This window comes from Ursus arctos, unplaced genomic scaffold, assembly GCF_023065955.2.
Source record: "Ursus arctos isolate Adak ecotype North America unplaced genomic scaffold, UrsArc2.0 scaffold_17, whole genome shotgun sequence".
NCBI lineage: Eukaryota > Metazoa > Chordata > Mammalia > Carnivora > Ursidae > Ursus > Ursus arctos.
In genome coordinates, this window is record NW_026622841.1 from 24,732,370 (window position 1) to 24,757,776 (window position 25,407).

The window sequence follows — 25,407 nt, forward strand, 5'->3', positions numbered from 1 at the left end:
CGACCCGCGTCCAGGACAGTCACCTGCTCGTCGTCCTGAAGAGCTGGAGCCGGAGCCCACCCCGCGGCCGCTCGGGTCACTCGCCACGGCGAGCAGGCTTTTCAGAGCCTGTCAACTTAACCCCCGCTCCGCCTGGCGGATCTATTCCCCAGGCCCAATTACACCGCGGCGACAGGAATAATAATAAAAAGCCAACAGAATCACCACCGTAGGGAATGTCCAAAGCTGCGACCGCAATGGCTCCACCGATTCGGGTTCCTCCTCTGCTCCCATCCCCCGCGCCCCCCGCGGCCCGCAGGCTCACCGGGGACGGAGGGAGGGTGCCGCCTGTCTAGACGACAGACATCCCCGCGCTCGCGGGGACGGGCGCGCACACACTCTCGCACGGCCGCTGCTACAGACACAATCAGTCACCGCAGGAGGGAGGGGCTGCGTGGAGACACTCTCTCGGGGTCCCTCCGGCAGCCACCAGCGCAGCAGCCTCCGGCCCGGAGTCGCCACCCAGGGCCGCGCTCCCTACCTCGGCGGAGCGCGGTCAGAACAGCTGCAAGTTTGGCTGCTACTAAAGCAACTGCTTGATGCAGCAAATGCGGGCTTCAAAACAAAAGGGAGAGCAATCACGCTCGCTCTCTTCCTCCCCCCCCCCCCCCCCCGGCTCGGAACCCGGCACATGACAGCGGCTACACCGCGCGGCTCCGACGCGAGCCTGGCTCCAGCCGTGCGCCCCCGAGAGCCCCCTCTTCTCCGGAGCCCCAGGGCTACGGCTCCCCACTGGGCGGGGAGCCCTGCGGGGTAGCGGCGAACCTGGGGAGGGGGCGAGATCGTGGAGTGCGGTCCGCGACCGAGAGGGGGTCGGAAGATGGGCGCGGACGCCGGGCGGCCGGGGGCGCAGGGAGGGGAAAGGGGGCTAATTGTTTGGGGCGGTCTTCTCGGATTTAGCTATAAGCACGCGCACGTCACGCAGCCCTCCCGGCGGGTCCCCGAATCGATCCGCAAGCTGAGCTGACTAAAAGAGGGGGGCGGGCGGGCGGGGGGATGCTCACCTCGGGGTTCCTCCGGCCGCCGCTCCGAGTCCGAGTCGGGGGTGGGGGAAGGGGGCAGGGAAGGGGAAGGGAGGGAGGAGGCTCCAGAGAGCCGACTCCTGCCTCGAGTTCCGCGCGTCCCGGCTGCGGAGGGGATCCGCGCCCCAGCGCACAAACCCAACCGAGAGGGGAGGGAGGGAGGGAAGGGAAAGAGGGAGGGAGGGGCGGGTGGGGGGGAGGGAGTAGAGGAAGGAAAAAAAAAAAAAAAAAAAAAAAAACGATCCCTGCTCTGACACAGGGAAAGAGAATGTAGGAGAGTGACGTCCCGGCCCCTCCCTCCCCTCCGGCCACGTGCAAAGACTTGAAAGGAAAGAGGGCGGCGAGAGGCCTGCTGGGTAATGTAGTTCGCCTTTCTTTCCCGGGATGGCGGGCCCTGGAGAGCGGGGCGCCGCCGGGACGCCGTGGATGCCGCCGATGCAGCGGAGACTGTCCAGTGTGGTCACGCCGAAAGCCGCCGGCCGACGACCCCTCCCCGCGACCGTGGCGCGGCCCTGGGTGGGGACCTCCGCATTGAGAGAACTGGGGGCTGAGGCGCGCTCCAGGCTTGCAGGGAAACGTTTGGTTTCAGGGGCAGGAAGGCTTTCAGGATGAGGACTTCCGTGCTGAAAGTGCAAAGTCTGTCCTAATGGCAGATAAAAGGAAGCTTTGTGTATGCACTAGGCGGCCCATGTGGCGTTATTAATGCTGCATTAAATGCTAACGTCTGTTATTGAGATGCGTATGTTATAATTAACATTTGAACATCTCTGTGGCAGGGGCGGGATGTTGTAATTAGATATGCACTTTGCAACCAATTAATTTTCCATTGGCCATGCTAAGGGTTGGGACTGGGGACCTGGAGGCTGGGAGAATTCAGTGCAGTGGATAAGTCAGTAATCACTTAACCAGATCACCAATGTTTTCCAAGTACCTACTAAGTGCCAGGCACTGAGGTTCGGACAGAGAGGCCTTTCTGAGAAATACACGAGGCTGTACACCCTTCCAAGCAAGGGGCTTATAAACTCATCTGAGGAACTGTGTGACACATATAACTTCAGTGGAAATCCACTCATTAACACATATGACATTTGGTGAGCCCTTTCCACAGATGGGACATGCCTGGGAATGCCAAGACAAGTAAGACCCTTAGTTGCTCCTCTCTGGGAGCTCAAAGTCTAGTGTGAGGACCACGGTCAATGAAAGTATAGGGGAAAAGGCAACACTTAACACAGGAATAAGCAGAAAGTTCTAAGGAACCCTCAGCAGGAGCAGTCAACCTGGATGGAGGGTGGCTGCAGGATAGAAGGCTTCCTGGAGGAGGTGGCACTTGAGCAAAGAATCATTAAGATTTTTAACGAAGGCAAAGGAAGGGGTAGATATCTGACTAAAGCTACAGAGGCACCAGATGAGAGAGAAGCAAGCCAATTCCGAAAGTCCCAGCAGTTTGGCAAGGCAGAGGGAGCAGATTGATGGGGGCGGGGGAGGTTGGGGGAGTGTTCAAGGGGCAGGAATGGAAGGGTGGATCTAGAGGACAGAAGGAGCCTGGGATGGCTTCTCACTAGAGGTGAGGCTTGAAGTCGTCCTTGAAAGGAGGAGTGGGATATCGTTTTTAGTGGAGAGCTGATCTTCCAGGCTTGTGGCTCAGCGTGAGCCAAATTATGGGAGGAAAGCAAAGCACATCGACAGTGACGCCCAGCAGATCCGCTCATTTGATCCTTGTACCAAAGGGCATGGGGGCGTGTCATCCCCTCCCTTCTAGGGGAAGACAGCAGGTCTACCGCAGAGGGGGTATAGGAAGCCAGCTGTCTGCGTCCCAGGTCTGGTATCCCTCACCAAAGGAACATGTTTAAGCATACCTGACTCTTCCCGCTGGTTTGTCCCTCTTCTGCCTCATTGGTTCAAGCAGGGTGTTATTTTTATGCTTTAACATCTGGATGACTTCCTAGGTTTACAAAATATAAAATAGTACTGGAGTCTATCCACTCAGCAAATTCCCATGGACCTACCTTTTGTTGTCAGTGCTGTTTTGCGCTGTGTTTGCGATGCTTGCCACCTACAAAGAGACAAGAATGGAATGGTCTGGGTCTTGGTTTGGCCTCTGCTTTAAATCACACCCCCAGAGGTGAGGAGAGACTGAGCAATGTGCAGAATGCAAAACATCCGCAGAGAGTACACACCTCTGTTTGGGGAGTGTGCCTGGGGTGAGCCGGCCAGTGGGGATGGCACAGCCTCAAGCGTCAGCTTGACCCCTGGGTTTGACTCGCAGGTATGCTGCTTCCCAGCTCTGTGACCTTGGACAGCTTCCTTCACCTCCACATGGTGACCTTGGATAGTTTATTCAGCCATCCTTGGCCTTGTGAGAAGCAATGGTGATAGTATCTTTGCGCTGGCTCTGCCACATAGCAAGTGGTCCGTGACAGCGGACTCCTTTCCTTGGCCCAGGTTTTTTTGGGCCAGGGGGAGGATCCCTGAACTTTTCTTTCTGTGGAGTCGCCAGCAGAGCTGGTGCACCGGGGGGATTCCTGGGGGGGGGGGGGTGACTCATCCTCACGTGTGAAACAGATTAGGTTTGTCTTCAAGGAACCTTCGGTTCTAGTCCCCACCCTCCACTGGGCCAGCTCTCCTAGCCCACACCACCCCATCCTGCTGCCCAAGGACCCCCGTAGTGTGTCAACCCAGCCAGGGCACCTCCTCTGGGCCCCCGCATTGCTTCTCCCTGCCTATCAACACTTGCCCTCTGCTCCCTGGGTCAACAGAGCCTGGCTCTCTCTTTACCTCCCGTCTGCTAAACCTTCCTTAACGGAGGATAAGATAAGCCTTTGATTCGCTCCTCCAGCCCCTACATATTTGTCTTTACATGTTTTCTTCTTATTGAGAGCTCTCTGAAATGGTCTCTGATGATGGGGTTCCAGGCTGGAGTGGGGATCTCTGAGAGGGGGAGCTCTGTGGGACCCTCAGACCAAAGTTTCCCAGAATGCGAGGCCCAGGGCTGACGTGGTCCTCATCTGGTGTCCCTCCTTCTCTGCTCTCTAGTGGATCTTACACCCACGCTGCACGCTTCGGTCCGAGCTGCTGCTGGGGACGGAGTTCATGAACTAGCACCAGAATGGGTTTAATTGTGGCAGATCTGAGTTGCCAAGAGTTGCCTTTGTTTGACTGGTCACCACATAGCCTAGAAATTGAAAACCAGAATGATTCTCTGTTTTAAGCAGCTGCTTTCCCCAATTCACATGTGCCTAAGATAGTAGCAAAAAGAAATATTCTCCTTTCTTCTCCTTCCTTCTTCTGCCTGCCTTCCAGGCTTTCCTGTCTCAGTCAGTACATTTATTGGAGGCCTGGTGGGAACCTACCAGAGTGTGGGGTCGGGGGGAGAGGCTACCTGTCTTCAGGAGCCGGGGAGACCGTGTGCTATTAGGGAAAATGACGAAGTGCCACATGGCGTGAGGGGGACTCGAAGTGAGCCAAGGCTTCCCAGTAGGCTGGCATGGTAAGACAAGGCTTCTGGGAGGAAAGTGGGCCGGGGGGGGGGGGGGGGGAGGAGGGCAGCAGTGGCCAGAATCCCTGTTGGGTAGCACTGGCCTGGGAGACGTTGCGGAAGATGTGTCTTTAGGTGGAAACTAGGCTGGGTTCATCATGTGTCGGTCTGATGGCCACTGGCCCGGCAGAAGGAAGGAAGTTACCCGTCTGGTGTCTGCACTCTGTTACTGTGGTGTTGGCCTGGAGAGATAGTGGCTTGATAGAACCAGGTTATATTTCACCTGTGCCTCATCTCAGCTTCCACTACACAACCCCAAAGACCAACATCTGAAAGGCAGACGGAAAGTGATCCTCTGGGGCTGAAGTTGGTGGTGGAGGAAGGGCATCAATAGAGAACGATCGAGCTTGTAAAAGGCAGAAGCTAAATAAGAAATAAACCAAGGGGTATTTATTGGGAACATGCTATGCATCAGGCATTGCAAAGACCATGGTGGAACTAAGTATGTGAGAGTAGGTTCCAGATCCCACCCGACCCTTTGCTGCTGGGTGACATTTCTTCCCTCTGGGCCTAGTTTCCACACCTGTAAGATGGGAAGGCTGGACTGTACAATCTCAAAGATTATTTCCAAACCTGAAGTTATCCCTTCAAGAAGTTTACAATCCCCCTGGTAAAAGTAGCTTTAAAATTAAGCGGCCAAAAGGACGAATTTTAGGCTGTTTCATTCCAGCAGAGCTGGAGGGGTTTGTAGTCTCCGTTACACAAAGCCCTGAAAGCCATGAGGGAACATAAGACAAGTAGATCTTGTTTTGCAAGATTCAAGGATAGTTAATAAAGCCCACGAGTAGTCAGGCATTCTTCAAGTCCCTCAGAGTTCAAGGTCAGACCTCACAGGTCAGTGGCAGGAGCTCCTTATCCACATGATGGCCTTGTCCATGACGAGGACCTGGGCAAAGGGACATCCCTACAACTCCGCAAGGAACGAGTTTCAATGTCAGGTTACGCTCTGTAAAAACCCTGCAATACTCACCCTGGGAGGGACAGCCAGGTATTGGAGCAAAGCTACACACGTGATCCCAGGGACCACAGGCCATTGGCTAGGCCTGGACTTAAGAGACCCAGGCTCCAGGGGATCAACTGAGCCAATCAGAATCCGTCTTGCAGGACTCTACAGGAAGAGGCTGAAAGGCCTTTGCTCATTGGTGACTGCTCCTCATCAGTCTTGGTTGGGTGCCCCTCTTTTCCCACCTGTGGCCTTGATGGGCCAGTGCAAGATGAGAAAGCTGGGGTTGGTGGAGTGGGGAAGAGGGAGAGAGATGTCAAACATAACCTCAGTTTCTGATTTTCTGATTCTCAGTGTACTATACTTCTCTCAGATTCCTGATATCTCTGTATCCTTACAGTAATTCCCTTTCATTTGTGCTCGTTGAGAGGGTTTCTGATCTCGGTAATCCAACGACCCGCATCTAGAACAGCCTCAGAGGCAGGACCCGCGAAGAGAAGAGTTAGGGCCATTATGATCCCTATAACTGGGAATTGCGCCTCCTGAAGATGTCCTTCCCTTTTCTATCCTAGATGTCTCCCTTTTCCACTACTTTGTAATTCCTGTCTCCTAAATCTTATTCTGAAAGGTCCGCAGAATAATTTGGCCATGAACCTTCCACAGTCTCTAAGTCCCCTTTTCCAAAGAACAATAGCCAATATATTAATTGAGTAGTTACTATTTGCCAGGCAACAAGAAACATTTGTCTCCCTTCTTCAACACAGCAACTTTTATAGTAGAAGGAATGGAAGAGGGGTGATGGAACTTGCCGCGGGGGTGAGAGGGGGAGCACACAGCCAGCCGGCAGTGGACCTCAGAGCCCGCGAGCTTAACCACGCCCCTTCTTCCCGAACAGCAGGCGTCACCTTCTCTAAGTCCCCAGGGAGCCCCTGTCCTCCAGCTGTAGGAAACGCTGTTCTTCCTCACCGGTGAGTTTATAATGAGGAGCTATACTCCTATAAAAATAGGAGTATTTTTCTTTTAAACTGAGACTTCAGAGATGTGTATGCCCCAAATGATTTTATGCCATAGAAGAATGATCTTTGTTCACATATCTCATCGGTCAAAAAATATTTTTTGATCTAGAATATGTTTGTCAGTTATCTGGCTCCAGATTATTTACCAGAATAGACGCTTTAAATGATGGTCTAAAGATGAAATAAATATTTTTTTAACATTCTATAAGTTTAATGTGTACAGTGTGATTATTTTTTAATTAATTTTTTAGTTTTAATCCCAGTATAGTTAACATACAGTGTTATATTAGTTTCAGGTGTACAATATAATGATTCAACAACTCTGTGCATTACTCAGTGCTCGTCATGATAAGTGTACCCTTAATCTCCTTCACCTATTTCACCCATCCCCCCCCATTTCCCCATAAAGATGAAATAAATGTTTTTAAATGATTTAAAATTTTTGGAATTAATGATTCAAAAGTCCGAGATTATTTTTTGTCTTTATTTATTTGTTTATTTATTTAAAAGATTTATTTATTTATTTGAGAGAGAGAGCACACACACACACACACTCGTGCAAGTGCGGGGAGGGGCAGAAGGAAATCTCAAGCAGTTTCCCCATTGAGTGGGGAGCCCATTTCAGGGCTCAATCTCACAACCCTGAGATCACAACCTGAGCCAAAACTAAGAGTTGGACGTTCAACTGACTGAGCCACCCAGGTGCCCTGTTTTTTGCCCATATTTAATATAAAAGTGAATATCAGTAAATTTCACAATACTTTCTTCTGACACCCCAGTGGCTCATTTTGGCACACATACCATATCTGGGATTTTTATTTTATTTTATTTTTTAAAGATTTTATTTATTTGACAGAGATAGAGACAGCCAGCGAGAGAGGGAACACAAGCAGGGGGAGTGGGAGAGGAAGAAGCAGACTCATAGTGGAGGAGCCTGATGTGGGGCTGGATCCCATAACGCAGGGATCACACCCTGAGCCGAAGGCAGACGCTTAACCGCTGTGCCACCCAGGCGGATTTTTAATGTTTGTCACGTTTCCCAATTTGTTAGTAATAAATGATTGCGGGAAATAATGAAGATGCAGTCAACTGAATTTGAATTCCCCCTTCAACTTATTTATTACCCCAGTAGTTTTTATTATTTATTTATTAATTTTTAAAAATATAGTCATTTTTATTTTTTCGAAGATTTTATTTATTGATTTGACAGAGAGAGAGAACGTGTGTGCGCACAAGCAGGGGGAGCGGCAGACAGAGGGAGAGGGAGAAGCAGGCTCCCCACTGAGCATTGAGCCCGACATGGAGCTCCATCCCAGGACCCTGGGATCATGACCTGAGCCGAAGGCAGGCACTGAACAGACTGAGCCACCCAGGCACCCCCAAGACGGCACATTTTAAACAGAAATGGGAGTATAATTTTAAAACCTGAGAGATGCCAGATACCAATAGAGATGGAGTGACTGTTCAGGGAAAGGGGTATCTTGAGAGCCAGAGCACAGGGGAAGCTTCACAGATGTGGAACCTGAGTCAGGCTTTGAAGCCCGAGTGTTATTTGCGTGGGGAGGGTAGGGGAAGGGCCGGCAGCCTGGGCTTCATAAATGGAAATCCACAGGTGCAGGGTGGAAGTCAGCAAAGGGAAGGAAGAGGCAGAAGGTCCAGAAAGTTAGTAACGTGGAGCTCGTGTGAGCCTGGCCTCCGGAGGCCGACAGACCAGGGTTTGTATCTTGCAGCCAACTTTTATAACTGGGAACTCCGTGTCCTCTATAAAATGGGGGAATAACAGTGCCTCCCTTGGTGTCTCGTTAGGAGGATTAGGGGCGGTCATGTATACAAAGCACTTTGCGCATTGTAAGGGCTCCCTGAAGCTTAGGTTTTATTTTTTGGTTATTATTGGTGTTTTTGTTGTTATCTTGGGGATAGGTTATATGGGTCCTGGGAAGAAAATCTGATCAATTGGGACTTTATTCTGTGCCCCCACAGGAGTGCCGTTAGATTTTGTGTTTGAGCGGAGTGCGCCCCAGACCCTGGGATTCATTCTGGCTTGAGCCACCAACCCAGTCATCCTCATCTTCCCTGTCAGCAGAGCCTGGGGAGTACGGAGCAGTCTTCTGGAGGCTCTAGAAGCAGATGTTCTCTTCCTCTCACCCATGTGGAGACACAATCCGCACGCCCCACCTCCTTTTTTGTTTTGACAATATTGATTATCAAATTTGTTTAGACTTTACTCTTTCCGGAAAGGCTTTTTACATTCTAAAATATACCTAATACATGAAAATAGGAGTTTACACAAAAGACACTTTATGAGATGATCATCCCTTTTACAAAAGGAGTAACCATAGTTTCCTTAAATAGCAGCTCACCGGTGTATCCAGCATCAGCCCTCATTGACAGATTGTGCTTTGCCAGAAACTGTTCTGGAATGCACCTGTGGTTATTAGTGTGGTTCACAGCATGATTGCCCATGACCACCTTCCCAGGAGTTGACTGATTTTGATCAAGTTTGATACTTGAATAAAGAGTGTAAGAAGCCCTTGAATTTATTGTGTTCCATCTTAAGCCAGAATAGGGGTTCTGCTGAATTCTTTGAAGAATTTCTGCAAAGTCTAAAATGAGCACAGCTCACCAGTGGCATTGACTCTGGTCTAGAGATCACTGGACTGCCAGTACATCAGGGAAGCCTGCTTGGAGGAAGTGGCAAAGGAGGTTTTCAGAAAAACAAGGAAAGATGCCATTTGACTGACATCGAATTGGAGACCATCCCAGGGGAAGGGAGCTATACGGGAAGATGTTGGACCCTCTCCCTGCAGGGCCAGCCAGTCTGGAACCTCAGATGGGCCACGGAAGAGAGAGGAGCAGACCGCAGACAGTTGGCCTGTCCCCCAACCTAGAAAACAATTTTGATCTGACACAGAGATAAGATGTGAAACGTTCCCTTTCTGCTATACTTTATTTCAGGCCTTATCAAACATACCCTTTCAGCGGGCATGTTGCCATGACAACCTTATAGTCACTGGAGGGCATCTGTAATTGGTAGAAAATAACATTAATTTAGTTTTTTTTTTTTCTGGGAGGAGTTTGAGTTTTAGGCTACTTAAAGTACTCAGATGAAATCTTTTTGCCTGAGCATTCTAATAATCACCTTGTAATTTAATTACTAAGCCAGCACCAGTGAACTCTTTTGCTCTCGATTGAGTTGTAATTTTCGAATCCCGGCTTCCTGGGCAGGGCCTGGCTCTGGAAGTTGTCGTTACCCAGATGCAGATCATAACCTAGGCTGTGCTTCCTGAAGCCTCCAGGCCGTGGAATGAACTTCTAGGATCCTGGGAAAATGCAAGCAGGCTCTGAGTGGTCCACCTGTCAGCTATAGCAAGCATTCAATCCCACCAAAGAACATTCCAGGTTGTCCTCACTGTGGCTTCTTCATTCCCCACTTTCTCCTTCCACTGGATATATTCCCAATTCCTAGGTATAAAAAAACCCCAGTTATGGAATTACAGGTTTTTTTTTTCTCTGATTTTCTTTTGTTTTTTAAAAATTGTGGTAAAATGAATATAACATAAAATTAACCATCTTAACTATGTTTATATGTAAAATTCTGTGGCACTAAGTACATTCACATTGTCGTGTTACCATTATCCATACATAGAACTCTTCATTTTGCGAAATGGAAACTCTGTACCCATTCAATAAGAACTCATTCCTTCTTCCCCAGCCTCTGGTAACCACCATTCTGTTGTCTGTCTCCATGAGTTTAACCACCGTAGAGGGCTCATATGAACGCGATCATGCAGTGTTTGTCCTTTTATGACTGGCTGATTTCACGTAGCGTGATGTCCTCAAGCTTCATTCATGTAGTAGCCCGCGCAGAATTTTCTTCCTTTCTAAAGCTGAATATTATCCCATTGCATGCATACACTACATTTTGCTTACCCACTCGTCTACTGATGCACAGTTGGATTACTTTCACCCTTGGCTATTGTGAGTAACGCTGCCATGAACATGGGTGTGCAAATATCTCTTGGAGGCCTTGCTTTCATTTCTTTGGGGGCACACACCCAGAAGCGGGATTGCTGGATCATATGGTCCTGCTATTTTTAGTTTCTTGAGGGAACCTCCATACTGTTCTTCCTGGCAGTTGTACCATTTTACTTTCTCATCAACAGCACACGAGGGTTCCAATTTCTCCACATTGTTGCTGACATTTATAATTTTTCTGGTTTTTTCTTTTCGGTAGTGGCCATCCTAATGGGTGTCAGGTGGTCATAGTTAAATTTTGAAGAAGAGGGCCTGTCTAATCCCACCATTTATTTTTATTTTTATTTTTTTTTATTTTAAAGATTTTATTTATTTATTCGACAGAGATAGAGACAGCCAGCGAGAGAGGGAACACAGCAGGGGGAGTGGGAGAGGAAGAAGCAGGCTCATAGCGGAGGAGCCTGATGTGGGGCTCGATCCCATAACGCCAGGATCACGCCCTGAGCCGAAGGCAGACGCTTAACCGCTGTGCCACCCAGGCGCCCCTAATCCCACCATTTAATGACACGTCTGCTAATAGCAATGATCATAGCTGACATTAATTGAACACATTAGCATGTGGTCGACCCTCTTATCTTGTATTAGGGCTCTCCAGAGAAACAGAACCAACAGGGTGTGTGTGTGTGTGTGTGTGTGTACACATGAGGATATATATGTGTGTGTATAAATGTATATATACACAGGAGGATGATTTTCACTCAGTCTACTAAATCAAATACTACTTTTTTCTGGGGACACCCTCATAGACACTCCCAGAAATCATGTTTGACTAGCTCTCTGGGCATCCTGTAGCTGAGTCGAGTTGTCACATAAAATTAACCATCACAGCAGCCTATGTTAGTTACCTCACTCGATTTTTACACTAGCTCTATCATTGCCAGTTTCCAGATGAAGAAACTGAGACCCAGAGAGTTTCTGGAGTTGGTGATTCGCCCAAGGCCCTATCAGCAAGTCATTGTTACAAACCACTGAAGGCGGACCGTGAAGGAGGCCACGAGATTCCTCGGCACTGAGCAAGACTTGCTTCCACCTCCAGCCATGCGGTTCTTTTCTTATGTTTCTCAAATGTAGTGCCATTCCTGGTGATGACAACAAACAATAATGAACACAACAATGATAATACGTGTGAAAGAGAAAAAAGGAGCATAACCAAATGTTCGACTATAATCTCCACATGTAAAAAACCCCCTCCATATTTGAACATCTCATATTCATAGAGAACTAAATTAGACGGTGATTATTCCTATAATGGAATTATTTGCTTTATAGAAAGATTCACTGAATTATCCTCTTCTGTGATGAGTTTTCCCCATTCACTTAAAACAGGAATTAATTTATAACAATGTGGCGTATAGATGGCTCCCCCAGAACACAACTATTGCACAGCGTGAAACCAAATCAAGTTGCTAAAATGATTTCGATTACTGGATAATGATGGGGGGAGTATTTGCTCACTACAGCCTTTGAGGATTCCAGCTACAAAGGGATTTGCAGACTCAACTATTAAACCACCACCCTTAATCTTGGTGAAATCATGAAGGACCAGAGAAATGCCAAAAGACATGTGGAGCGGATTATTAAGCAAATGGTTTGCAAGCACCCAGCAGAAGAAGGAATCATTTGAAGAGTCCTTAACAAGGCGTAAATAGCAAGCCAAGACACACTGGAATCTTTTCTTGGATTGCCAGTGCTAAGAGAGAACTAGAATAGGAGAGAGCCATGGGTTTGTTATGCGCTTGGCAGTCTCTCCTGACCTTCTCATGAAAAAGCAGCAGAAATGTCAATGGAAAATAACACATGGCTAGAGGAGCCGTTACTACGGGCTTTTTGGCTGAGATGACATGTGGTGTGCTGGTAGAAGACTTCTGTCCAGGTAATCAGCACTCAGCAGGTACCTTCCCACCGTATCAGTGAGGCATTGCATTCGGCTGCGAATAACAGAGACCCCAGTTACAGCGGCTTCAGAAATGATCGGGATTTTCTCTCACATTAAAAAAAAAAAAAAGTTGGTACAGCCACTTTGGAAGACAGTTTGGCAGCTTCTTCCAGAACTAAACATACCCTTCCCATGTGATCCAGCAATCACGTTCCTTGGTATTTACCCAAAGGAACTAAAAACTTATGTCCACACAAAAACTCGCACATGGATGTTTATAGCAGCTTTGTTCATAACTGGGAAAACTTGGAAGCCACCAAGATGTCCTTCAGTAGGTGACTGGGTAAATAAACTGTGGTTCATCCAGGCAATGGATGCTCATTCTGCGCCAAAATGAAATGCGCTATCAGGCCACAGAAAGATATGGAGAAACCTTAAATATATACGGCTAGGTGAAAAAAAAAGCCAGTTGGATAAGGCTGGATGATCCCAACTATATGACATTCTGGAAAAGGCAAAACCAGAGCAAAAGAGAGGAAAGATCAATGGTTGCTAAGCATTCTGGAGGAGAGAAGGAGGGATGAACAGATGTAGCATGGGGGGCTTTTAGGACGGTGAAACTACTCTGTCTGATAACTACAATGGGGGATGCAAGTCATCACATGTATGTCAGAACCTATAGAATGTCCAACATCAAGAGTGAACTCTAATGTAAACTGTGGATTTTAGTTAATAATAATACATCGATATCGGCTCATCAACTGTGATACATGTACCCCACTAATGCAAGATGTTAATAATAAGGGAAACAGTGGGGGAGGGGGAGGCCAGATATGGAAACACTGTTCTTCCTGCTTGATTTTTCCGTAAACCCAAAACGGCTCAAAAAGGAAAGTCGATTATTCTTAAAAAGAAAAAAGCAAGATGGAGAAACAAAAAAATGTCCAGAATTGGGCAGTCTCATGTTGAAGTGGTAGGTCCATGTTTCCCGGACCGCTGGCTCTGCCCTTCTTTCCAGTATGCCTTCCGCCGTGCATGGCTTCCATCTCAAAGTTGGCTCATGGTCACAAAATGATGACTTGAGCTCTAGCCACCTGAGCGTCACCTGACAGCGGAGGAATGGGAGGAAGGGCAAAGGGACATTTGATTCTCTGCCAAATCAGTCTCCTTAAAAAGGTCCCAAAGAAGTACAAACTGCGTATTAGATAATATTGGGGAATTATTGTTCATTTTGTTAGGTATGATATTAGTATCGAAGTTATGTTAAAAAAAAGGAAGTATTTCTTGGAGAGATGGACATACTGAAGTATTTATGGGTGGAAAGAATATAACCTCTGGGCTTTGCTTTAAAATAATTTAGGGGCACCTGGATGGCTCAGTCAGTCGAGCCCCCAACTCTTTGATTTCGGGTCAGGTCATAATCTCAGGGTCATGAGATCGAGCCCAGCTTCAGGCTCCATGCTGAGTGTGGAGCCTGCTTGAGATTCTCTCCCACCCTCTCCCAGTGTCCTCCCCAACCCCACCCCTCCACTCGAACGCTCTCTCCCTCTAAAAAATAATAATAAAAAAATAAATACATGAAATTAAAAAAATAAAATAATCTAGGAAAAGAAAAAAGACACAAGAATTGGAAGGATCAGTGAAATGAAGAGTGAAATGTTGATAGCTATATAAACCGTGCGCAGGGTACATGGCAGTTCTTATACGATTTCTCTACTTTGGGAGACGTTTGTATTTGTTATTATAAAAAGTAAGAAAAGTATATATTTCTGCCTACATTTCATTGGCTACCCTGACTTGCAAGAGAGACTGGGGAATGGATTTTTACCTGGGCATTTGTCACACTCAACATACGGAGTCCTGCTGGTGAGGGAGAAGGAAGCCTGGGTACTTGGACGGCAACCAGCACGTTCTGCCGCGGTCGCTAATAGCAAGCTATTGGAAACCACTTTCTGGCAGAGTCTTCAAATCAGATGGCTCCCTGGTCACCAAGCCACATTTTCCTCCCATTATTGCCAGGACAGCCTGTGGGTTAGACTCGCCAGTAGTCTTAATCATGTCCTCGTTCTTATTACCTGGAATGTTCTTCCCGGAGCCATTGATTATTTATTTATGTATTTTTCCTTCCCTCCACCCATTCACAGAGTTTCTACTTCCCATCCTTTAGGACTCAACTCCTAGCACAAGCGGGAAGATCAGAGGGAGAGGGAGAGAACCCCAAGAAAACTCCCTGCTGAGTGCGGAGCCCAACATGGGTCTCTATCTCACCACCCTGAGATCGTGACTTGAGTCAAAACCAAGAGTCAGACGCTGTGCCACATAGGCCCTCCGTAGAAATGATATTTCACTTTTAGCTAGCACTTACCAGGTGCCAGGCAACATGAGAAGAGCCTTACTTGCATTATGTCATGTAATTTTCACAACAATTCAAGGACCAAGGCACTAATATTAAGTCCATTTTACAGATGAGGAAACTGAGCCTTGAAAAAGTTAAATTACTGGCCCAAAGTAACCCAGATAGTAAGTTCTAGAACTAGGATTCAATCTCCAGGCATTAGGACTCCATACTCTCAAACATTACAAGATACTCCCACCTCCAAATACTCGTGGAATTTAAGAATAAATGCTTTTCATGAGCTGCATGTGCATTTCCAAAAATTAAACATTTCCCAGTGGTGAAAAAAAAAAGGGAGTGAAATCAAGCCCAGAGGTTCAGACTTGGAAACAAGTGAATGTCTTCTCTTTCAATCCAGAAATATCCATTGCATTGGATTTATTGTGAGCTCGGCACTGTGTTAATGGCCACGGGGAAGCAGAGCTAGAAGAGTAGCTGGTGTGTTTCTGGCCCTTAGGGCCTTGCTAGTGTGGCTGGAGAGACACAACAGAGAGAAGAGCCTGAGGCAGGCAGAGGGTGGGGAGCGGGGTGGGCAGTCGGGATGCTGAGGGAAGACCCCAGAAGGCCTGGGGCAGACGGTGGCCGGAACGGGGACTACAGAGCACAGTGGTCTTGGATGAGAGCAGGCCCTCCTGGACTTTTCTCTGGGTCTTGTCCAAAGCCCCCACGGAGCTAGCCCGGAAGGCGCCTCCCATGTGATACTGAATTTCTGGATCAATGCCCTCCATCTTTGTTTCTCTAGCTAAGAATGGAAGTTGGGGTTCCCCGACTGGGCCAGGACAGGAAGAGAGGCTATTCTCCAAGCCCCAAAGAACACTTCTGTTGCCCTGTGTCCCCGTGACCTTCTGTGGTGTTTGGAGAAAGGCGGCTATGTGAGTGTCCCCATAATGGAGCCTTGAGGGCTGCTGGCTTTTGAAAACCCTCACCTCTCCATTCTCTCCCTGGGGAAGCCAGGGGATAATTGGGTATTATGTGCAGCCTCTAAGACACAGGGCCCTTTCAGCATGATTGTCCCCTGGGAGTGGCCGTATTTGTGTCGCCTGCAATTTTCCCTGGGCAGGTGAAGGGAGCAGGTCAGGCCCAGTGCTGCCTTTTCAGAGCTGGGAATCGTGCCTGGGTTTGGGGACTGTGGTAACATTCATGGCGATGCAAAACTGTAACAGTGGAGGCCATGACAATGACCACAGAGTGTAATCTTAGCACTACACTATTTTCTTCTTCCTTTGGGGGAAGCTGTGCACAGAGCTAATGTGGCTGCCCACCGGCACTGCCTTCTCTTCTTGTGAAGTAGAGCGAACTTGACCGTGGCTTCTTCTCGCTGGCTACCTGGCTCCTCTCCTCCTTCCTCCAGACTTCCGGCTCCCTTGGTCTTTCACTCCTCCCTCCTTTCTCAGAAGCTACTCGGGGGAAGAGTGTGGTCACCAGCATTTATAGTCATGGATAGAAGAACGAGTTCTGAGAAGGAATTAGGGGGCTGGAGATTCTTACACTGGCTTGGCCACGGTCTGGCTTTGTGACCTTGGGCAAGTCACGTGCCCCCTCTCTGGTTCTGCCTCCATGTGAATAAGTCCATGTGGTGAGGGCGGGGAGGGTCTAGATCTATGGTTCTCAACCTTGGTTATACACTGGAGCCATCTAGGGCTGCTTTTTAAAAATATCGGTGGCCAGGAGCCACCACACCTCGCGTATTTGGGGGCAAAGCCAAAGCTCCGTGTATTTTAAAAGCTCCCGGTAGGGGGCGGGGGGGTGTTCTAAAGTAAGGCCAGGCTGGAGAACCTCCTATGTGATGACTTCTAAGACTATGACTGTAAATGATTCTTACAGATCCCTGGATTAGCCTGGTCAGTAATATTGGCATTTTATGTCTTATTCCTATGGATGGAATTAAAATATCGATTTCTTTTGCACGCATAGAGAAAGGTAGTATCATTTTCGTGATCGGGCTTTCTAGACATCCAAGAAGTGTGATGTTCACAGAGTGGCCCTTTCAGGGTGGCTCTGATGACCACCTGCCTCAGAATTCCAGTCGGCGTCATGGGCGAGGAGGAGGGCATTCGGCATGCTCCCCAGGAGCCAGGGTTCTGCGGGCATAGAAGGATGAAGCCTCACCGCGGGCAAAGGGAGCCCTCGTGCAGACATCTTCAGTCACCTGGTGTTGAATAGCAGGTGAGTCTCCGACCATTTGACAAGAAAGAGAGCAGCTAGGTGCTGCTGGTGCATGTGGGGTGGTGGGACAGAGGCTCAGGGTGTGACCCATCGTCACGGGTGAGCTGGCCATGGCATGCGCTGGGGTAGCAGCTCTAAGCAGCTGGAAAGAAGGTCATAATACCTCAAAACTGCAAAATCCAGAAGGTCCTGGAAGGGGTATTAGGATGGCACCAAAGAGACCTTCTGTTTATTTGCTTCTGTCATGTCTGGCTCTGGGGCCAGGCTCCTATAAAGTAACCTCTGATTTTTTTTTTCTTGTTGTTTCTAATTCAATAGACACCCAGGGAACTTGTACACCAGCCTGGTAAGGAGCTAAGAGAGGGGCATGCGGATAGGTACCCTGAGGCCTACGTCCCACGGTTTGACTCTCAGACCCCTATCGTATCTGGTCCTTTGAGTGTTTTCTGCGGATTTCTCTCTTTCCCCGGCGGGATCATCAGCTCTGTGAGGACGTGGATCTTGTCTAGTGTTTTGCATGTACTAACCAGTGCCGAGTCCAGGAGTGAGCCCACAGCGACGTTTGCTGCATGCTTCTTTGTTTGACTTCACTATGGCTCCCAAACAGGAGGGCAGGATCCTCTGACGTTCCTAATGCGAACGTTCATTCATTCTGCAAATATGTGTTGAGTCCCTGATATGCATTGGGCACTTGCTATGGACTGAATGTCTGTGTGCCCCTCTCCCCGAACTCATATGTGGAAGCCCTAACCCTTAACGTATGTTATGTGGAGATGGGTCCTTTAGGAGGTTAGATGAGGTCGTGAGGGTGGGACGCTCACGATGGGATTGGTGCCCTAATAAGAGGAGATGCCAGAGAGCTAGTACCTTCTCTCTCTCTGTCCCCACCGCCTCCCCCCAGCAAGTGCACGAAGAAGAGCTCGTGTGCACACACAAGGAGACGGTGGCCTCCGACAAGCCAAGAGAAGTGGTCTCAGAATGAACCTTACCTTGCAGGCACCTTGGTCTTGGACTCCCGCCCCCGGGACTGTAAGAATATAGCTTTCCATCGTTCCCACCCTCAGCCTGCGGTACGGATTTTGCCTGGGCAGCCAGAGCTGAGGAAGAAGCCACCCTAGAACCGTTAGGGAAAGGGACGGACTCTTGGTTGCTTCCTTCCATGGAGCAGGCAGATAACCCGGTCTTCTCAGGCTCGGGGATTATGTCGTGTCGTCCTTTTCTTCTTCACGGAGGCTGGTTTTGCTTCGCAGGCCCTCAGCAAACATTTCTGAATGATGGGCGGAATAAATTTAAGTGTTTGCTGAGAGCTTATTACTAAGTCCTCAGTCTTGTGCCAAATGCTGGGAGGCAGATAGGAAAAAGAGCAGACAAGGTCCTTGGGGAGGTTGACCCCTCATGGGGCTTCCCAGGCACCCCTCGGAGGGGTCACCGAGGCCTAGCTGCCTCCTGCTCAAGCCATTGCTGTAGTGACTGGTTCTAAAGGGCTCTGACCAGCTTCCTATAGCACTGACCTAGCAGTCGCCTCCTTCACCTGCCCACACCCAGTACCAGCCCTGGATCCAGGCAAGTGGGACCCACGCCTCTGACCCAAGCTTCAGGTTTGCCTGTCCCTCTCTGCTCACTCCTTCCGTGAAGCTTTTGTAGTACTCCTGAACCTGGACCGCAGCCCGCGTGTGCCGGGGGCCTGATTGCTCCCATGTGCGTACGTGTACACACACACACACCCACATACTCACATCTACACACACTCATACATAAATACACACGCACACACACACAGATAAACATACATAGTCACACAGAAATACACACATATGCATTCTCGCATACACACACATCTACACACATGCAAGACGCTCACATACACACACTCATATATACCAGTGCACACACACTCACACATACACACTCACGCATAAATACACATATGCACACACTGCCACACGTACTCACATACATACCCACATACACATATACACACATTCACATCTACACACACCCACGCACACATTAAACACACTCACACACTCATACACACTCATGCACACTCACACATAAATGCTCACGCACACACATACACACACACCACACAAGGGGTCAACTAACTATCCCAAGGCTCTGGGACTCAAGCCTATGGGCCCATCTCTGGCTGGTTCCAACTGGGCAGTCCTCTGGGATGGCCCTTCCTATCTCCTCCAAAGACTTTCCAGACCCTTGCTCTCAATGCCAGCGGGCCCTTCTGACGGATGTGATGATGTCATGCCCTCCCAGCATAGTCCAAGGCCTTGCTGAATGGGTCGGACATTCCTCGTGGAGGCTGTTCCACCCTCCTCCACCTCCCCACAGGCTTCCCACCTTCTTCGTTTGGAGGGCAGGGAATGGAGGGCAGGGAATGGAGGGCTTGACAAAGAGATTACACTCTGGGATGCAGATACTGGGGCCCTAGGGGTTCAGGGAGGGCATGGTTGGAAGACTTGCTGTTCTGTTTACATTATAAAAATTAGAAGGACACATTGAACATGCATGTCCAGGAAATGAATTTACATTGACCTTTTCCTGCATGGCCTGAGTAAGATATAAATTTGTGGTCACCTCAGTGAAGTACTTTAATAACCTTCGAGAGAGTCGCTGGAAACCCGTATTCACAGGTGGCCTCAAGGATGATGCATCATTATGAATAACGATGGAACCAGCATCAAATAGACGGTATTAGGGCCCTGCAGAGGCAAGAAGGTCTATGTTGTTTCAATGCAAATAGGTGCCAAGGAGTCATGATATTATGAGTAATAACAGTGTCGCTACCTTTTTCCTACAATTATGATTAGTCAGGACTGAACAGGAAGAGACAGTCCATGGTCGTGAACAGGAAGGGGTGGTGCCTGGACACTACAAAAAATCTTCACACTTATGGACAGGACACTAGGCAAACATGTAAGTACCTATTCTCTGCCCATTATTCTAAGTTCTCGTTAACAAATCACTATTTCCCGTAGGCCTGTGAAATTTGTAATAGATTTTTAAATCAAATTGTTCATATAGTTGGAGGCCTACAAAAAATATGTCCAAGGCACTGTCTATCCTTAAGACAGCCCTGTTCATACCTCTCATTTCTTTTCTTTTTTTTTTTTTTTAAGATTTATTTATTTATTTTAGAAAGAGAGTGAGAAAGAGCACAAGCGGGGAGAGGATTCTCAAGCAGAGTCAGGACCCCGAGACCATGACCTGAGCTGAAATCAAGAGTCACCTGCTTAACTGACTGAGCCACCCAGGCGCCCCAGAATGGGAGGCTTTTTCTGATGTGGGGGAGTCATTTGGGAAGTGTGCCAGGAAAAAATTTAGGGACACTGCTGTGTAATTTGGGGTTTTAGAAAACAGAGAGATTTTTCATACTAATAAGCACACACTGGGATGTAAGGGGGAAAAAAAGGTTTTCTACAAGAGATAGGCTTTCTGTCAGTGCTCCAGAGCTGTCATAGCAAAGGTTCACAGACCAAATGGCTTGAACAATAGACATTTATTTCCTGGCAGCTCTGGAGGGTGGAAGTCCAAGGTCAAGGTGTCAGCAGGGTTGGTTTCTTCTGAGGCCTCTCCCTTTGGCTTGGAGATGGTCATCTTCTTCCTATGTCTTCCCTCTGTGTGTGTCTCTGCCTTTATCTCCTTCCAAGGACACCAGTCAGATTGGAGAGGGCCCAGCCTAATGGTCTCCTTTCGGCTTAATCCCCTCCTTAAAGGCCCTTTCTCCAAATACAGTCACATTCCAAGGTCCTGAGGGGTTAGGACTTCAGCATATGAATGGGGCAGGGGAGAAGGGGACACATTACAGCCCCTAACAGGGTTTGAGGGGCCTTGAGAGGTGAGCTGCACTGTGGTGTTTTCAGGTGTCCTCCAGGAGATTAAACTTCTTCTTTTTTTTCTTCTTTGGTGAAAAAAGTACAGAGAATCACCCCGATCAACGTTAGGAGATGAGTCACTTCTGAGACAAAGCAAAGTGCCCCATGTCCCCAGTTAGATTTTTGTCTTGTGACCCATCTGGACCCCTATTGAGGTCTTCCCACACTGTTTCTCGAGTGTGGATAAACTATACTTTTATGCATAAGAATCCAGAGGAGAAGTTAGCGGTTGGGGGGCACGGCCCCCTGGAGACAATCCAGCTGGTGCACCAGGGGACGTCATCCCAACCTGACTCTACAAAGTTGAATTGCACCGCGGTCCTAGAACGTGTAAAAGGCAGAAAGAATGATGGGGTGGAGGGAGCTCAGGCCCAGGCCGGGAGAAGTATCTAGAATAGAAGATCCAGCCTGACATTTACCACTCCACCTAGGGTCGTGAGCCAAGCTGCTTCTCAGTAATCCCCTGGGAGCTCTGAGGTTGGGTGGCTAGGGCACCTGTTGGGGCATGCCGGTATAGCTAGGGCTACAGGGAAGAGGGAAGCCAACACCCTGGGGCCAAGGCCAACATTGCCACGTGTTCACATTCTCCCACCTTAACAGCGACGATCGCATCCTCACCCTGGCGTAAGCCCTCTGGCCCTCCTGCCCCTCCCCTCCCTCCCCTTTGTCCCAGTCCACTTCCTGGTGGTAGCCAAATCCTGACACCTGACAGGACCAACGTTCTGAGGTAGCATCCAGGAAGAACGGGGACATTTTCATCTGCGGGGGGAGATGTTCTGCTTGTGCTGTAGAGAAACACTGCCTCCCCATCAGACCCAGCTCCGACAGCCTTTCGTCCGCCGCTTATACTTCTGCCAAGCTTTTGCCGTGTCCTGCTGGCCTGATGAACAAATCTGGGCCCACTTTCCTCTTTCGGACCAATAGAGAATGAGCTGATTGCCAGCAAGGAGGGTGATGGCTCCTTGTCAATGGTGGGAGTGACAGAGGCAGAAAATTCTCCAGCTGGGCAGTTTGGACTGGCACGCAGTGTCACACTGGGCCAGCTGCAGGTGCTCCAGATGGCCGGCCTGGAGTCTGTTTGTCTCCCTTGCCAGCTTTTGTTTATGTCCCACAGTCAATACTATCCCCATCACACGCATGCTGAGCGCTCAGGCCCTCCTGGAAATGCCACAGAAGGCTTCTCGATGGAGGTGGCATTTTAAGAAATGTTTCACGGAAAAAAGAGATCAAATGCGACAACTTTATTGTGGGAAGTGCTGCAGGCCAAAGAGAGTTAAACTGTATAATGTCCGTTGACAGCCTCTGAGTATGTCAGTTAGGAACCCAATCTTCTAGAAAGTAAGAATGTGTTTATAACAGCAGGCTATTTGAAATGAGGACTCACCCAGAAAAATCTAGATGGTGTGAAACTCTAGGAACTCCTAGAAATTGGTTAAAATGTCAAGTACCAGGTGATTTCGTTTACATGAAGTTCAAGAACAGGCAAAACTAGTTGAGGTGAGAAAGGTCAGAAATAGTGGTTACCTTTGGGAGAAGTTGACCGGGAGGGGTGGGAAGGAACCTTCAGAAACCCAACTTCTTGGCTTGAGTGGTGGTTACACATGTGAAAATTCTTCGATAATATATACATACACACACACTTAAGGGTAGGGCCCTCATGTATGTATGATAAACCTCAATACAAAAGCTAAAATTTTTTCCAGAGCCTGCTGTATGCCAGGTCCTGGCCTAGGCACTCAGGATACACGTGCTTGTAACAGAGACAGACAACCAGGCAATTATAACACGGTGTGCTAAGACTGGTTGCCTATCCCTACCCATTTTCTCCTTTGGGAGTAACAGAGTCCTGACGCTTAGCTGGAAACACTGCTACCCGGGTTAGAAGTTATACCTCCCAGGCTTCTTTACCCATGTGCGGGCCCCAGATTAGTTTCCGGCCAACGTGACATGAGTTGCCTGCTTAGAAGGGCAACTTTAAGCAGAAGACTGCTTAAAGGGAGGGGGGCCCTTTTGGTACCTTGGCCTGTTCTGGTGTCTGCCGTGCAGGCCACGAGGCTGCATGTCCAGCTGCCATTTTGGACAGGTGGTGACCTCGAGGGAGAGAATCACGCAGGGAGGATGTTGGAGTAGAAAGAGGAGGGAATGAACGCATGATTTCGTGGAGTTGCCATGCCAGCACCGGACTCCTGCCCTCAAGACGGTTTTCTCGGTGAGTGGACTTGGGTGTGTTTCAGTCGCTGTGTCTCAAGGCTCTGTGACTCACAACCCACCTAATCACAAGTCAAGGTCAAGGTAAACACAGGGTTCCACGGGAGACACGGAAGGCTCCAGATGAGCACGGATGGCAGGCTGTCCTTGGAGACAATATCTTCGACAAGGTGCCACTTGAGCAGAGTCCTGTAGGATGAGATAACTTAGCTCGAGGGGTATAATCAGTCTTTGAAAATGCTTCCATGGGAGCGCCATCCGGGGATGGAAATCTCCCTGGGGTTGCTCGAATTCAGTTCAAGAGACATTCTCCTGCCTTCAAGGAGCTGGAGATCTGCTCTGCCTCTTGGATAAGAAGCAACTAGCAGGGTCTCATTTTTAGTGGTTATTTGGATATTTTTTGATACAACGAATATGTGAAACTTTGTTTTTTATTTGATTTGGAATATTCCCCCAATTACAGTGAAGCTCTATTTTATGCTCAAAGGTCATTTTTCTTGTATTTTTTTTTGTAAACTCAAAACTTTATAGTGAAAGACACGCGAGACCTCTATTCTAGAAATTTTAAAACATTGCTGAGCTATATTAAAGGAAACCTAAATAAATGTATTGAGCTGCTCATTGTTGTTAAGATATCCATTTCCCTCAAATTGAGACCTTTCTGCATCTTCTAATGCGCCCATCTCATGCTATAATTTTCCTCTAAGTGGTACTTTAGGTGCACTCCACAAATTGATAGGTTTTGTTTTCATTTTCATTCCACTTAAATTCTTTTTTTTAAAGATTTATTTATTTATATTAGAGAGACAGGGAGATTGAGAGAGGGAGATTGAGAGAGCAGGAGGGCAGAGGGAGAAGGTGAGAGAGAACAATTCCAAGCACACTCTGTGCTGAGCATGGAGCCTGACACGGGGCTCAAACTCAGGACCCTGAGATCATAACCTGAGCTGAAACCCAGAGTCAGATGCTTAACCAACCGAGTCACCCAGGTGCCCCTTCATTCCCCTCAAATTCTTTCCTAATTCTCACGTGACTTCTTTGGCTCCTCAGTTACTTGAACATGGGGTATGCAATATATAGATATCTGGGGCTTGTCCAGACATCTTTCTGTTGACTATTTCTGGTATAACCCCAACATGGTCTGAGATCATACTTTCTATGATTTCAATTCTTTTAAATTAGTTGAAGTTAGTTTTATGGACTATCTTGGTTAATATTCCATGTGTACTTGTAAAGAATGTGCATTTGGATGTCATCCTTTGGAATGTTCTAGAAACTCAATGAAGTCAACATGGTTGATAGTGTTACACAGGTCTGCTAAATCTTTACTGATTTTCTTTTTACATGTTCTATTGATTAGCAACACCACGTGCTAAGGGTTGGGGCTGGGGTGCCAGAAAGATTCTTCTGTGTCTTTTCTCTACCTTCAGTTTTCCCGTGTGCCTGCTCCACAGAGGGAGTCTCTTCTTTCCCATTGTCTTGCTTCTCCCGCAGTGCAGACTGCTGTTGCTGGTTCTGTGCTGCTTGCCAGCCTGGTGGTGGGTGTGGAAGGGTGGGAGTGGGGTTCTCTGGTGTCTGGACTCAGCCCCAGCCTTGGATAGGCACTGGTCTCTGTCTTGGAAGTGGGGCTTTCCCAGTAATCTTGACCTTCCTCCAGTAACAGGAGACCTAATGGTTGGGCCCAGGACTGCATCCTGTCCCTCCTCTGGGAGTAGAGACTTTGGTCTTTTCCTTTCCCTCAGCTGCAGGTGTCTTCACTTGTGCTCTAGAGGCCACAGGGCTGCTGCCCTTTGCCTGGTGGCTTAATGCCTCTGCTTGGGAGAAAGATGTGGGTGTGGTCTCATGCCTTTCCTAAAGCCACGTCCTCTCCTTTCTTCCAGCCCTGAGCCATGCAGGAAGGTTTTCTCGGGTCGCCTACCTTGCCACAAATCTTTCCTGAGTGCCTGGTGGAGGTTTATAGAGAAGAGCTTCTGAGCGGTGTGGTAGCCCCCAGGGGATCTGTGGCCTTGTGCTAGCCACATGTGGCCTTCTGGATTCTTCCATCATTTTAGCTGGATGCTTCTTCTTAACTTGTATGGTGGCCTTGTCTTCCTCCTTCACTCTGTTACAGGTGAGCAAGAGCTCATGTCCTGTCTAACCTTGGAGGAGCCTGTCTTTCTCTAGATTTCATGTTAATTATGTGGTCCTGGGACGTGGGTTTTTTTTGATGGGCTCAAGAAAAGTCCTGATTTGGTAGATTTTCTAGTTTTTTTTTCTTGTTGTTAAGGCAGAGATGACACTCT

General features: G+C 48.4%; 1 protein-coding gene and 1 long non-coding RNA gene across 11 annotated transcripts in view; one reads left to right on the top strand and one right to left on the bottom strand.

Moving 5' to 3' along the window:
- Positions 1-1,341, bottom strand: part of CTIF (cap binding complex dependent translation initiation factor) — a 285,846-nt gene extending 284,505 nt beyond the window's left edge. For 2 of the 10 annotated variants that reach the window (XM_048218621.2, XM_026496276.4), the window contains exon 1: positions 1,044-1,341. The gene's annotated coding sequence lies outside the window, so the exon portion shown is untranslated. Of the gene's footprint in view, positions 1-23; positions 609-1,043 lie in introns of those variants that run through there. The other 8 variants (XM_048218624.2, XM_057313103.1, XM_048218623.2 and 5 more) reach the window with 6 other exon arrangements.
- A 3,277-nt stretch (positions 1,342-4,618) lies between these two features.
- LOC130543926 (uncharacterized) lies at positions 4,619-14,063 on the top strand. The gene is made up of 2 exons (XR_008959697.1): positions 4,619-6,507; positions 8,536-14,063. It is a non-coding gene; the product is annotated as an uncharacterized LOC130543926 (long non-coding RNA).
- Positions 14,064-25,407: the final 11,344 nt, after the last annotated feature.